Raw genomic sequence first — 14110 nt, forward strand, 5'->3', positions numbered from 1 at the left:
ATGGCTTAAGTTTCCACTGAATTCCTTCTGACCTTAATTTGGGATGTTGACAGGTTTGCCCTCAGGCAGAGTGCATTGAAAGGCAAATTACCTCTGCTCCTCACCCATTCACTTACAGCCCAGGGAGGGGAAGACTCCCTTAGGGGCCTGCCTGGTTGTGTCCTGAATGGAAATTACCATATGACTGTGCAACCTGTAGTCATGAGTCATGCTCTCACTGCCCTGATCTGAAGGCTCTGTACTAATCTTGTAAACTGTTTAACTAGTGTATATGTCCCAACCATAGTCCTGATTACACTTCTGTAGCCCCACCTGTAACTGTGATGCATTTACTTGATACCAGTCTTGCTTTTGTGACAGTTTTCTTTGCCTTCTTATGTTCTTTTTAAATCTCTGAATCTCAGCAAACCCTTGGATGCCCTTCTGGCCTTGTGCTAAGGTCTCCCTTCCTCATCTGGATGACACACCTGAATAAATAGGCTTAGTGAATGTTCTCCTTAAATGACACATATTTTTAAAAGTTGGGTGACTTGAGTCCACCCAGAGGTGTCTTGGAAGAAAGGCTTGGCTCCTTTCTTCCTTCTACTTCTGAAAGTTCACGACCATGAAAACCCAAAGACCAAAATTCCACTCTGACATGCTGGGGGTTACCATGAGTTGGATGGAGTCAATATGATAGCAGATGGTGTGGTTTGGTTTTAAGTGTGGGCAACAGAAGGATTTTCCCAAGTTGTCTCCCCCAAATATATACCTAACTTAGCTGCTTGCTACGCAGAGTTAATGACTATATTTGGCGGTCAACAGAAATAGGTCAGGGATTATTCCCCCGAAGGGTTCTCAGACCTCCAGATAAAGCAGAACACCACTGTTTATCCCACACCCAGGGTGGGGCAAATGGCTAATATGCTCACCTGCTACCCACAGAAGAATCTTGGTTGCATAATGATTACAAGTTGAGTTGCAAACCACAAGGTCAGCAGTTTGAAACCACCAGCCGCTCCTGGAGAGAAACTCGAGACTTTCTAACTCCTTTAAAGAGCTGCCCTCTCAGAAACCCACAGGGACAGTTCTACCCTGCCCTACAGGGTGGCTACGAGCCAGCACCGACTGGATGGCAGTGAGTTTGGCTTGGTTTTCTACCCACAAGCTTGATAGTTCAAGTCATGAGAAAGGCCTGATCATCAGCCATGGAAACCCCTATGTGGTGCTGTTCCACTGTATTCCATGAGGGGCACCACAAGTCTGAGTCGGCTCTGTAGGAACTAACTCGAGGGCCCTCACTGTAGGAACTAACTCGAGGGCCCTCACTGAGGGCCACAAAGCTGTGTGTGCAGAGCGAGTGGCGAGCTGCATGCTGACACAACATGCTGGGCGGGCTTTCTGTCATGTGGTTTCCTCCATGATTTCAAGGGTTTCCACATGTGCAGAGAACTGCCCTGAAAGCTTTCATGGGTGAGGTCTTTGGGGAGAAAAAAGATCATGAGGTCTTTTTTCTGAGGAGCCCTGGGTGAGCCTGAATCCCAAACCTTTCTGTTAGTAACCCGTGCCTTAACCACTGGCCCCATCCTTAAACCTACTGTCAATTCCATCTCGTGGCAACCCCATCAGACAGAGTGGAAATCTTTGTGGAAGTTTCCTCTTTGTCTTGGAGTGGCTGTGTGTGTGTGTGTGTGTGTGTACTTAGATAGAAGCCCACCGCACCACCAAGCTTTTTTTGGCCCCACACACGACCCTCCTTGCCCCTTCCCCATTGTAGTATTTTTATATGGGCCTCTCTTTGTAGCATTATCCCATTGGATACCCCTAAAGTACTTTGGGGCCTGGGGAGCCTGGTATCGCTGTGGGCTAAGCACTCTGGAGGAACGTGAGGCAGTCTGCGCCCATCAAGTTCGGCTGCCTCGCAAACCCTTGGGAGCAGATCTGCTCTTCTGTCTTAGACAGTCACCATGAGTCAGAACCAGCGCCATGGAAGGCAGCTTTGCTCACAACTATATGACCAATGCCAACAAGAATTGACTCGAGAGCAGTGGGGGCGATCTTTTTGTTTCTGGCAGCTACAGAACCCTGGTGGTGCAGTGTTCCACTAACGGCACAGTCGGCAGTTTGAAACCACCCCGGCTGCTCCACACAAGAAAGATGAGGCTGTCTGCTCCCATAAGTATGTGTCAGCCTCAGAAACCCTATGGAGACGTTCTCTTCTCTCTGTAGTGTCACTGTCAGTTGGATACCACTCCATGGCAGTGCTTGGTTTTCTGATTTGTACTGAGTGGTGGCATGACAGCTAGCTTGGTGACAGAGAGTGGGCAAGATCTTACAGTTGGCTGCGTCAGCGCATGTCTGTTATCCAAGAGAAAGGGCCTGGATGCTCACCTGAGGTGGTACAGGCAGCCCTCCAGGAAGGATATGGAGTCCAGCTGCAGCTCCTGGGGTGGGTGCCACAGGCTAATGTACAGGACAGTGAACTGTCACATGTATTTTTCCCTTTTGGCCCCAGAATGGTGGGATGGCAAGGCCTGAAAGGTGACGGAGCAGGAGCCTGTGCAGGTTCACCATCTGGCCCAGGTACAGTACCACTGCCTCGGGTTGGACAGTCTCCTGGGCAAAAAGGCAATCTGCTTCCATAAAGACTGACATCCTCTGAAGCCCTCTGAACTCACAGCCATTGCATCAGTTCTCATGGTGATTCCATAGGGCAGAGCAGAACTGTCACTGTGGGTTTCTCTAACTTTTTACAGAAGTAGGAAGCCCCATCTTTCTCACTCTGAAACCTTAGGAAGTAGTTTTTTCTCGGTCCTGAGAGGCCACTCTGAGTCACAATCCACTTGATGGCCATCAGTATGATGCTGGCTGATGAGGTTTGGCATGCCCATTACAGTTTTAGCCAAATACAGAGACCAGATTGATTTGAGAAACTCTTGTTTATTTCTGCAAGCGCTTGATAGAAGAAAAGAATGGGGTTGAAACCTCCCCTTAACTGCAGAGATTGACAAACAAGTTACATGCCCTAAACACTGTGGCAAGTTGCGGGAATGTTGACCAGGTTTGTTACAATGAACAGTGACCTTCAGCAGTGGGACAAAGGAGTCATGGTTCACAGAAATGGGAGGCATCCTGCACTCCCTGAGGTTCTCAGGCTCTGTTGCTTATCTGAATGCTCTTTCTTGCCCAGTTGGTTTTGTTTGTCCAACTTGCTGAATTAGAACATTCTTAAGGTTTAAGGCAATTTTACTGCAAGGGAGAGGGGGCTGTACATTTTGCGTTTTTCTGTAAGCCATGTCTTAAACAGGCCAGATATCACCCCATGTCATCTTCCCAGCATTGATTAGTAGCCGGCTAACTCTTATCCACTGTATCAGGTATGATGAAGTAAGAAAGGCCTTGTCAGAAACGAAATAAAAGGACAAAGAGGAAGAATTGATGGATGCTGAAGCAGCAACTAGGAGCCCTGATGGTAGACTGGTTACTAATGGACAGCAGTTTGTCCCCACCAGCCACTCAAAGTAGAGATGGTGTGAGTCCGGATTGACTCAATGGCATGGAGTTTGGTTTTTGTTGGTTTTGAGGCAGCATAAGAAGGAGCCCTGGTGGCGGCATGGAATCAGCCTGGAGGTTGCTAAACACTGGCTTGGGGGTTCAAACTCACCAACCTCTCCCGGGGAGAAAGATGAAGTTGTCTTGCTCCCACAAAATCTTAATAGCCTTGGAAACACTAGAGAAGGTCGCTATGGGTCGGAGTCCTCTCGATGGCAGTGGATTTGGGCGTTGTGGCTGTTGGGAGGCTACAAGCTGGCCTCGTTGCAGGCTCCTAGAGGAGGGTCCACCACAGATTATGGGAAAGGGGCCCAAAGTGAGGGAGATGAGTGCCGGACTCGAGGGGGGGGTGGCAGGCATTTATTTCTCTGGACTCCCCCAAAACCCGCCTTAGGACCTGAGTAAATAGCTCTCGGGAACTGTGGCATCCCTAGACCTTTCCCAGGTGTCAGGCCCAGCCCCGTCCAGGCCCTCTCTCCCAGGCTTGCACCTAGGCGCCGCTCCCGCGCTCGCCACCAGAGGCGCTTGCGTGCGCGCATGCGCCCCGCGGCCCAGTGCTCCCTGAAAGCCAATCAGAGGCGGCGGCGGACCGACAGCCAATCAGCGGGCGCAGCGGGCGCGCGTGCGACTGCAGCGGCAGCGCGGGCGCCGGGCCCCGAGAAGGCGTCGTGGCCGCTGACTGCGCTTCTGCGGGGACTCTGCGGCCGGCGGGTAAGGAGGCGGGCGCGCGGCCGACTGTCCGCTGTGGGTCGTGGGGCGGGCGGCGCGACTCCGCGGGACCGGCCTGAGGGGCCGCAGACCCTGACCCGAGGTGCGCCCGGCCGCGGAGGCCCCCTCAGAGCCTGCGGTGGGCGGCCCTCCAGCCCCCGCTGGCCCGGCCGCCCGCCCCCAGGAGGCCCCCGGAGCCGCTGGCGCCCGGGCCTCGGGCTTGGGGTCTGGCAGCCGGCGTGAGAGGTGCAGGGCGTTTTGAAGGAGGAGTGTGTGGGGATGTCGGTCAGTTCCTTTCTCTTGACCCGTGTCACCTGCCTGGGAAACAGCCCTGCGGCAGCAGCAGGTCAAAGCCCCAAACCGCACAGATGTCGAATCGATTCAGCCCTCAGGACGCCCGCAGGCTGCCCCATAGGGCTTCTGAGACTGATGGCCTTGACCGAAACCTAGGCCTCTTCTGCCTTCTTCAGAACAGCTACTGCGTGCAAACCTTTGTAGTTAGCAACCCAGCGCTTACCTCACAGCTCCACCAAGCCGGGTCTCACTGCCACGGAGTCGATGTGGGCTCCTAGCCACCCTTGAGGATGCCCCTGTGAGTTTACGAGGCTAACAATTTCCAGGAGTAGAAACCCCTGTCTTTCTCATCCTTTCTCCCGTGGAGCGACTGGTGGTTTCAAACTGCTGACCTTGTAGTCAGCACCCCAATGGGTAACCACTATGCTACCAGGGCCCCTCCCAAGGCAGATGGAGGGACAAGAAGAACAAAAAATTAAAACCGTTGCCCTGATAACAGGATTTTCAAGGTTGGGATCTCTGGAAAGCAGATTGCCAGGCCAGTCTTCTTGGCATCCCTGGGTTGGTTCCCACAGAACTGGAGTAATTGAGCACTCTGCTGTTTGCACCACCTGGGCAAGCCATGTGTCAGGTGTTGTTACCCACTGCCACCTAGTGACTTCTGACTCAACTACCCTACAGGACGGTAGAACTAAACCCTAAGACAGCAGTTCTCAAGCTGTGGGTCGTGACCCCTTTGGGGGTTTAACGACCCTTTCACAGGGGTCGCCTAATTCATAACAGTAGCAACAAAAATAATTTTATGGCTGGGGGTGGGGGACGGTCACCACAACATGAGGAACTGTATTAAAGGATTGCAGCATTAGGAAGGTTGAGACCCACTTCCCTAAGGTGTCGGGGATGTCAGTCTTTATGAGAGCAGACAGCCACAGCGTTCTCCCTCAGAGTGGCTGGTGGATTTGAACTATTGGCTTTTTAATTAGCAGTTCAACATTTAAGTGTTGTTAGTTGCCTGCAAGTTGAGTTTGACTCATGATGAGCCCATATGACCGTCGAGCTGTCCTCATGGGATACCTTCACGGAGGAGTCCTGGTGCCACAGTGAATTAAGCATCTGGCTGCTAACCACAAAATCAGCAATGTGAGCCCATCGGTTGCTCTGGGAGAAAGTTGAGGCTCTCTGTCCCTGTAAAGTCTGACAGCCTTGCAAAGCCCAGGGTACAATTCTCCAACCCCCTTTATAGTTGATATGACTTAGAATGAACTCAGTGGCAGTGGAGTCTGTATAAAAGCAGGTCACCTGATCTTTCTCCCAAGGACAGGGTAGGTTTGAACTGCGAACCTTTCTGTTGCCAGCACTTTACACGTATGCCTCCTGGGTTCCTTTAGTGTCAGATAAGCAGTGGAATATAAGACATCCTTGGAATATGTGAGTAACTGTATCTCTCTGGTTATCTCAAGGATATGATCATCTCCTGCCTGGAATATCTCAGGTTCTTCAAAATTTCACTGCACACCTGAGGTAAGATGAGAGGTGGTGGAGTGCTTTAGAATAAGGACCCCAGTTACATCTTTTTTGTTCAGCTTTTTCACTCTTTTATGAGAACATCAGACCCCAAACTGATTGCTGTAGAGTGAGATCTGACTCATAATGACCATGTAGGACAGCGTTGAACAGCACCACGGCATGCTTGAAACTGATCTTAGCAGACTGCCACATCTTTCTCTCTTGGATAGGCTGGTGAGCTTGAACCTTCAACTCTGTGGCTGTCGGGGCAATGCTTAACCTGCATTATGAGGGGGGTTCTTGTTAGAACAAAAAGTGTTTTTCTTTCACCTGTTTTCTTGAGAGGGAAAAGAGACTAACTATGGCCACATGGGAAGCCTGGGTGGTCCACATGGTTAAGTGCTTGACTACTAATCCAGAGGTTGCCTGTTTGGACTCACTCACAGTCGGCCTAGGGAAAAAGACCTGATCACTTGCTTTCCAAAGGTCACAACCTTGTAAGTCTGTGGTGGAACAAAGTTCTCTCCGCCTATGGCTTTGCCATGAATTGGAATTGACTTGGTGGCAACTACTTTCTAAGACCCTCGTATATGTGACATAATGAGTGACTCCTTTTACAGTGCCATTGGGCCAAGAGGGATGGACGCATATAGTTTATACCCCAAGATTTCACTCGGTACATGTGTATGTGTTTTAGCACAGTATCCTGCATTAGTTTGTTTACTTATATATCCTTCCCTTAGAGGTATTAATTCATGAAGAAATTGTGAAAGATAGGCCATCTGAATTTCTTCCCTAATTGGGAGATTATAAGTATGCTTGGTGCCCAGCACATTTGAGCATACAGTTTAGCAAGATCCCATTGTATTAGTTCTTTGTGTGTGCTGAGTAACAAATTATCTCCAAGTGTCTAACCTCACATAGTTTCTGAATATCAGAAATTAGGGGGTGCCTTAGCTGGGTGGTGTACTTATGGCTTCTCGGGAGGTTGCAGTCAAGATTTTGGCTGGTACTGCAGTATCTGAAGAAGTCTTAGAGTTTGGCGATCCGCTTGCAAGCTAACTCACTTGTTGGCAAGAGGTTCCAGTTCCTCACTGTGGGGGCCTCTCTCTGAGACAGTTCATGTTGTGACAGCTGCTTTCCCCCAAGTGAGTGATCTAAGAGATAGTCCATACCCAAGATGAAGCTGACGCTGTAATCTTTTTATAGCTTAATTCCATACTGTCACTCCTGCTTGGCTGGGAGTGATGATACACGCCAACCCTGCTGTAGAGTGTGGGAGAGCAGCAGGGCTTGACTATCAGGAGGCAGGCTACAACTGGGCCATCTTGGAAAGTTCGTTACCACATGTGTTCATTCCTTACAGTTATGTTCCCAATAATCTCAGGTGTTTTCCTGTGAATGTGAGTGAATTATTTGGCTCAGTCTTCAGGCGAAGGTCACTCATGTTTATCCAAGGATGTTGTTCCATCCAGTCTCCAACTTGGTCTCGAATGATTAAGTTTTCCATCTCAGGGTCATTCTCAACATTAAAAAGGCTTATGATGTATTAGAACCTCATAAAAAAAGAACCTCATTACAAAACCGCTCTGGTGATGCCACCTCCTTATATTTAATTTATTTTTGCTGGTTCTTCTAACAAAGTTTTTTTAGGATCATCTATATTTGCAGTCCCCAATTCTCCCATTTGTCCACAAAAACCAACTCCTGTTTTTTCTATAATCGTGTGAAGGTTATCAGTAAATTCCATATTGCTTAACCCAGTGGTCAGTGTTTAATTTTTATTCATTTGTGGTTCCTCTCCCCTGAAAATAACTTGGCATTCAGTTAGAGTGCTCCTCCTCTTTGATTTACCTCTGATCTGAGTGACTATAAGTCTCTTCAGCTCTTGCTGACCGATTGCCTCCCAGGGCTTGGTTCTCAGACGCCTTTAATCCACCTAACTCTTCATTTAGGCTATTGCATTCTAGTCAATGTTTTGAATAATGCTGTGTACTAAACAGGGCCATATCATTGTAAATAATTGTTCTTAGATTGGGGCTAGAATTAAGTCCAAGCCCACCCTCCCTACCCTACCCCCCCAAAAAAAGATCTCATCAAAACAGTAAGGAGCCCTGGTGGCCTAGTGGTTATGTGTTGGGCTGCTAACTGCAAGGTCAGCAGTTCAAAACCACCAGCTAGCTTCATCGGATATAGACAAGAGGTTCTACTCCTATAAAAGGTTACAGTCTCGGAAATTCATAGGAAACTATAAAAAGTTACAGTCTCAGAAATTCAGTCTACTTTGTTTTATAGGGTCACTAGGAGTCAGAACTGACTCAATGGCAGTGAGTTAAGACTGTGTAGTCACCCTACTTAGAAATGATTTGGTTTGCCCCATCTTTGGTGTAAGAAAAGTGCTCACACTGCAAGAAGATCTAGACATTGCTTTTCTGAAAGGGTATACCTCCCACCACCGATTTATAAATTAACAGCTTGATAGTAGCTTAGCTCTCTATGAATGTGGAGTCTGCTTTGTTGGCTTTCAAACAACATTGGTTGTTAATCAGGATGTATGAGTCATACTACCCTGTAATTGGGTGTTTTGGAGTGGGGTGGGATGTTGGGGAGGGGAGGGTTAAAAAACTGGAATATAAGGGTAAGTCAAAAAGTATTGTTACAAAATCATAGAAACCATTGTTTATCATAAATACCAAAACATGAAGCTGTTGTTTCTAAACCTATCCTCCATCATACTTGTAAAAATAACCCTTCCTCTTAGATTTCTGTGGTTTTTGATTGACATACATCAAGGCGAGAATTTAGGCATCCTTGAAGGAGTCACCTGTGTTCCTTTTCAATGTTCTTTGCATTTGGGGAACAAAAAGAAGGCTGCAGGGACAAGATCAGGGGTGCAGGCTTGTTGGAAGAGGTTTCTCTACAACATTCCCTAACAATCCTTGCTACCCTCAAAAGAATGAGTAGGTGCATTGTTGTGACGAGAAAAATAATTCTTTGGTACAATTTTTCAGACTTTTTGCTCACCAGGGCAGTTTTTAAAAACTTCTTCCTAATAATGCTCCATGTTCATCTGTCATACCCTTATGGAATCCCCAAAATAGTTTGCACAACGTTCTGGGTTGACCTCTGTGCCTCGAATTGAAATGGGCCAGCAGATCACTTAGGAGCCACTGTTTTGTTTTTAACAGTTTTATTAGCATCTAATTCACATATAGAGTTCAATAGTTCAGTCACATCTAGAGTTGTAAAATCATTGCCACAATCAATTTGAGAACAGTTTTCTTTGTTCTTATCATCATCATCAGCTCCCCATATCCCCCCCAACTTTTCCTGCCATCACCCCTAAGGAACTGTTAATCTATTTACTGTTTTGATTCTCCTATTTGATATTATAAACTGTACTCTTTCAAAGTAATACGATTGAGTGACTTTCATTGTACTAATAGAATTATGTAATGATCACCACAAGGCCCCTCTGGGGCAGTTTGCACTTTTCTACCAACAAAAGGAAGTTAGTTTATACTTAGAGACTAAAAGGAGTTTGGTTTGAATTCAGCTAGAGGAGCCTTGGAAGAAGAGACGTCTCCAGGAAAGTTACAGTCAAGAAAGCCTACAGAGCAGCTCTTCTCTCACATGAGTTGCAGGTCCACTTGATGGCAGATAACAACAGCAGCCACCATAGTCTAATTCCAGAACACTGCCATCAACTCCAAAGGATCCCATTACCCACTGGCATTTACACAATATACCAGTCTCCTGTGGCTTTTTTTTTTTAACAGTGAACAAAAGAGAAAAACCCTCAACAAAACAGATTGACACAGAGGCTGCAGCAATGGGCTCAAACACACACAATTGTGAGCGTGGCATCAGGCGGGCAGTATTTCGTTCCGTTGTACATAAGCTCACTGAGTCAGAACTGACTCAGTCACACCTAACATCTAATTAATGGGATTTTAGGATTGCTTCCGCCTTTTTTATTGTGAATGAGATTGCTACTGACTTTCATGTATAAGCGTTTAGTTTTGGGAAATAAAACTGTTGGATCATATGGCAACTCGGGGTTTCATTTTTGAGCAGCTGCCCAACTCTTCCACAGCAGCTGCAACAATGTGCTTTTCCACCAGTTCTCTGTGAGGGTTTCCAGTTTCCTGGCCAACAGTTGTTACTGTCGATTTTTATTATCACCAGCTCTGGTGGGATTAGTGGTTATGGCACTAATTGCAAGGCCAGCAGTTCAAAACCAACAGCCGCTCTTCCAGAGAGAGTTGGGGCTTTTTACTCCCATAAAGAGTGAATCTCACACAGGCAGCCCTACTCTGCCCTATAGGCTCATAATGAGATTGATGGCAGAGTTTGGTTTGTTTTTTTTAGTGGATTTACATATCCTGATTTTGATTTGCATTTCCCTAATGACAGATGATACTGGATATCTTTCTCTGTGCTTATTAGCCATGTGTATATCTGGAGAAATGTTGTAAAAATGTCCTGTCACTGCTAACTTCACAGGTGGGAAGAAAGTCATTACGGGCATCAGCCCAAATTTCATTCCTATGACATGGAGTTCAGGTATACCTCCTTCCTCCAACTTTTTTTTTTTTTACCCATTCTGACACCATCCACCTCTCTCTGGGCACTTTGAACTTCTCTGCTGGGTTCGGTGATTTGTTGCATTGTCTATATAAAACTCAACGGACCATACTCACAATGGTGGGACTTATTAGCAAAGTGTTGTTATTGTTAGGTGCCTTCATGTCAGTTCTGAGTTATAGATACCCCATGTACATTAGAATGAAACATTGTACCATTCTTGTACCATTCTCACAATTGTCAGATCTGAGTGAGTCCATTGTTGCAGCCCCTTTGTCATTTCATCTTGTCTGATGGTCTTTCTTTTGACCTACTATTTTAACAAGCCCACTGTTTTCCTTGAAGAGTTCCCTCCTGAATGTATGTCCAAAATACATGAAGTCTCACCATCTTTGGGACAGAGGAGCTAATATTTAGCATTAGCAATTAATTTCAATACTTGCATAGGAACCCCTTTGTGTAGTAATTAGCATGCTGACTACACTGAGGCACCCATATACAGTGATAAGAGTATCAACTACCACTTGCTTACCAGTGTGTTGTAACGTGGTGGCTTGTATGTTGCTGTGATGTCAGGAGATTTGCCACTGGTATTTCACATAACAGAAGGGTTGCCTGTGGTATACAGGTTTCAGTGGCACTTCCAGATTAAGAAGAGGAGGAAGGAATAGGTTGTCCATTTGTGAAAAATTAGTCATTGACTACTTTAATAATAGCCGTGGAACAGTGTTTAATAAAACAGCTGAAAACACCCATTAATAACTGGAGGGTGGAATGTACTGTAGGAAAATTAGAAGTCATCAAAAATGTAATGGAATATAAAGATTAATATTCTGAGTATTAATTGACATGGACTACTACTGATCCTTTTAAATCAGTTATTAGAAATTGAAAAGGAAAGATACTGATGCTAAAGATGAGGAAATTGAAGATTTTTTACCAACGTGTCCATTCTGAAATTGATCACACATGCAATTGAGATGCATTAATACTTAATAGTGATTAGAATATGAAAGTTGGAAGTAGAAGAAGATCAGCAGTTGGGAAATGCAGTTTGGTAATAGATGCTGAGGGTTGAATGATAGAATTTTGCAAGACCAGTGACTTTTTCATTGTAAATACCTTTCTAAAACAGTACAGATTGGGGGGTGGGGTTATAGTGTACGTGGATGGCCTTTGATGGATGGAACACAAAGGAAACAAATTAGAGCCGTTGAAAGAGACATTGGAGAAACTCAGTCTCATCAGGCTAGGGATCAACTTCTGAACAGACCATCTGTTGCTCATATACAAGTTCAAATCAAAGCTGAAGAAAATGAAAATAAAACATAAAGCCAAAATATTACCTAGAGTATATTCCACATGAATTAAATCTAAAGAATAGATTTGATGCATTAAATATTAAAAACTGAAGACCAGACAAGTTATGGGATGACAAAAAAATCATACTGAAAGAAAGCAAAAGGTCATTGAAAAGGAAAAGACAAAAAAGTTGTCAGAAGAGATTATTCTTGAATGTAAAATGGCTAAAGTGAAAGGAAGAAACAGTTGAAGAGCTGAACAGAAGCTTTCAACAGGTAACTGGAGAAGACTAAATATTATAGTTAAATATGCAAAAACTTAAGGGTTAGAAAACCAAAAAGGAAGAATACACTTAGCATTTCTTAAGAACTAAACCAAAAAACTTAAACCTTAAATTGCAATATTGATCTATATTTATAATCATTCCTAAGAAAGGTGACCCAACAGAATGTTCAAACTATAGAACAATATCATAGCTGTCACACGGCAGGTAAAATTTTGCTGAAGATCATCCAACAGTAGTTGTAGTCATATATTGACAGGGAGCGGCCAGAGATTCAGGTTAGAAGAGGCCATGAACAAGGGATATCATTGCTAACTGTGCCAAGGCATTTGACTGCGTGGATCATAATAACCTTTGGATAGCCTCGAGAAGAGTGGGAATTCCAGAATACTTTGCTGTGCTTATGTGGAACTAGTACATGAATCAAAAGACATTTGTTTGAACGGAATAAGTCTCTCAGAATTAACAGGTTACAATGAGAACGTTTAAACAACCATTTGAGCAATGCTGAAAGAAGTTTGGAAGAAAGCTCCCTGGCCAACTGACTAGAAGAGAGATGTATTTGTGCCCATGTCAAAGAAAGGTGACCCAACAGAATGTGAAAATTATTATACAGTATTGTTAATATCACATGTAAAGTTTTGCTGAAGTTATATTCAAATGGTTAGACCCCTCATAGATCATCAGGGAGCTGCCAGAAACTCAAGTTGTTGCCAGAGCAAGATACAGAATGAGGAATATCATTGATGCACAATGGCTAAAATCAGATAATACCAGAAATGTGTTAACTTGGTGTTTTATTGATTATGTAAAGGCATTTGATAATGTAGATCAGGAAAAAAACCTATGGCTAAGATAGTAGGAATTTCATAACATTTAATTATGTTCATGTGGAACCTGTATACAGACCAGGAAACAGTCATTTGAACAGAACTAGGAGATGTTTCCTGGTTTAAGTTCAGGAAAAGGTATCATCAAGGTTGTATCCATTCATGGCACATTTTCACTCTGCATACAGAGCAGATAATTTATCAAACTTGGCTAGATAAAGCATAGTGCACCATAAGGATTGGAGGAAGAATCACTAACAACCTGAGATAGATAGCACAACCTTGTGGCTTTTGGTAACCCTGAGCACCTTGAAGATACTGTCTGTGACTAACCCTGAAAACCAAGAAGTAAAAATAGCTTCAGTGGAAACCAAAACAGGGAGAAAAGATAAAACAAATCCAGGCTAAATAATAAAATGAAAATCAGCCAATAATAATGCTAAGCTAAACCTTAGTCTATGAAAATTGGCTTCTCCAGGATCTGAGCGTTACTCACCTAGGCACGTCCCAAAGATCCATGGGAAAAGGAGCATCTGAATAACTTACCTGTAGCCAAAGCCTAGTTTCCTAAGATTCCAGGCGTTGCCATTGGAAACTGGCCTTGAGATCCCACTTCTGACACCAAAATTTTCATAATGAGGGGAAAAAGTTTAAAATGGAAAAAAATGAGCTTATTACCACAAACGAGCACTTTGTAAAATGGGGAACACATACTCAATAAACTGACAATGTGCTCCCCGGACTATAGAAACACAGAGGTTGATAAATATAAAAACCACAGTTGATGGTGTATATTAGTGTTATACTTGATTGGATGAAATTTATTAAGATGTATGTGTTAGTCTGGGTAGATTAGAGAAACAAATAGAAAGAGCTTTGTATGAAAAAGTAATTGTATATTAAGAAACCATCCAGCTTAGTCCAGATCAGGTACTTAAGTTCCAGTATTAGCCTATATATATGTCTGATACCAGTCTATAAATTCCTCTTAGACTCATGCAGCACATGCATTGATGCCAAATGCATGAAGATCACAGACCAGTGGGTAGAAAGTCTTCTGGATCCAGTG

Source organism: Tenrec ecaudatus, chromosome 16 (assembly GCF_050624435.1).
Source record: "Tenrec ecaudatus isolate mTenEca1 chromosome 16, mTenEca1.hap1, whole genome shotgun sequence".
In the NCBI taxonomy this organism is placed as follows: domain Eukaryota; kingdom Metazoa; phylum Chordata; class Mammalia; order Afrosoricida; family Tenrecidae; genus Tenrec; species Tenrec ecaudatus.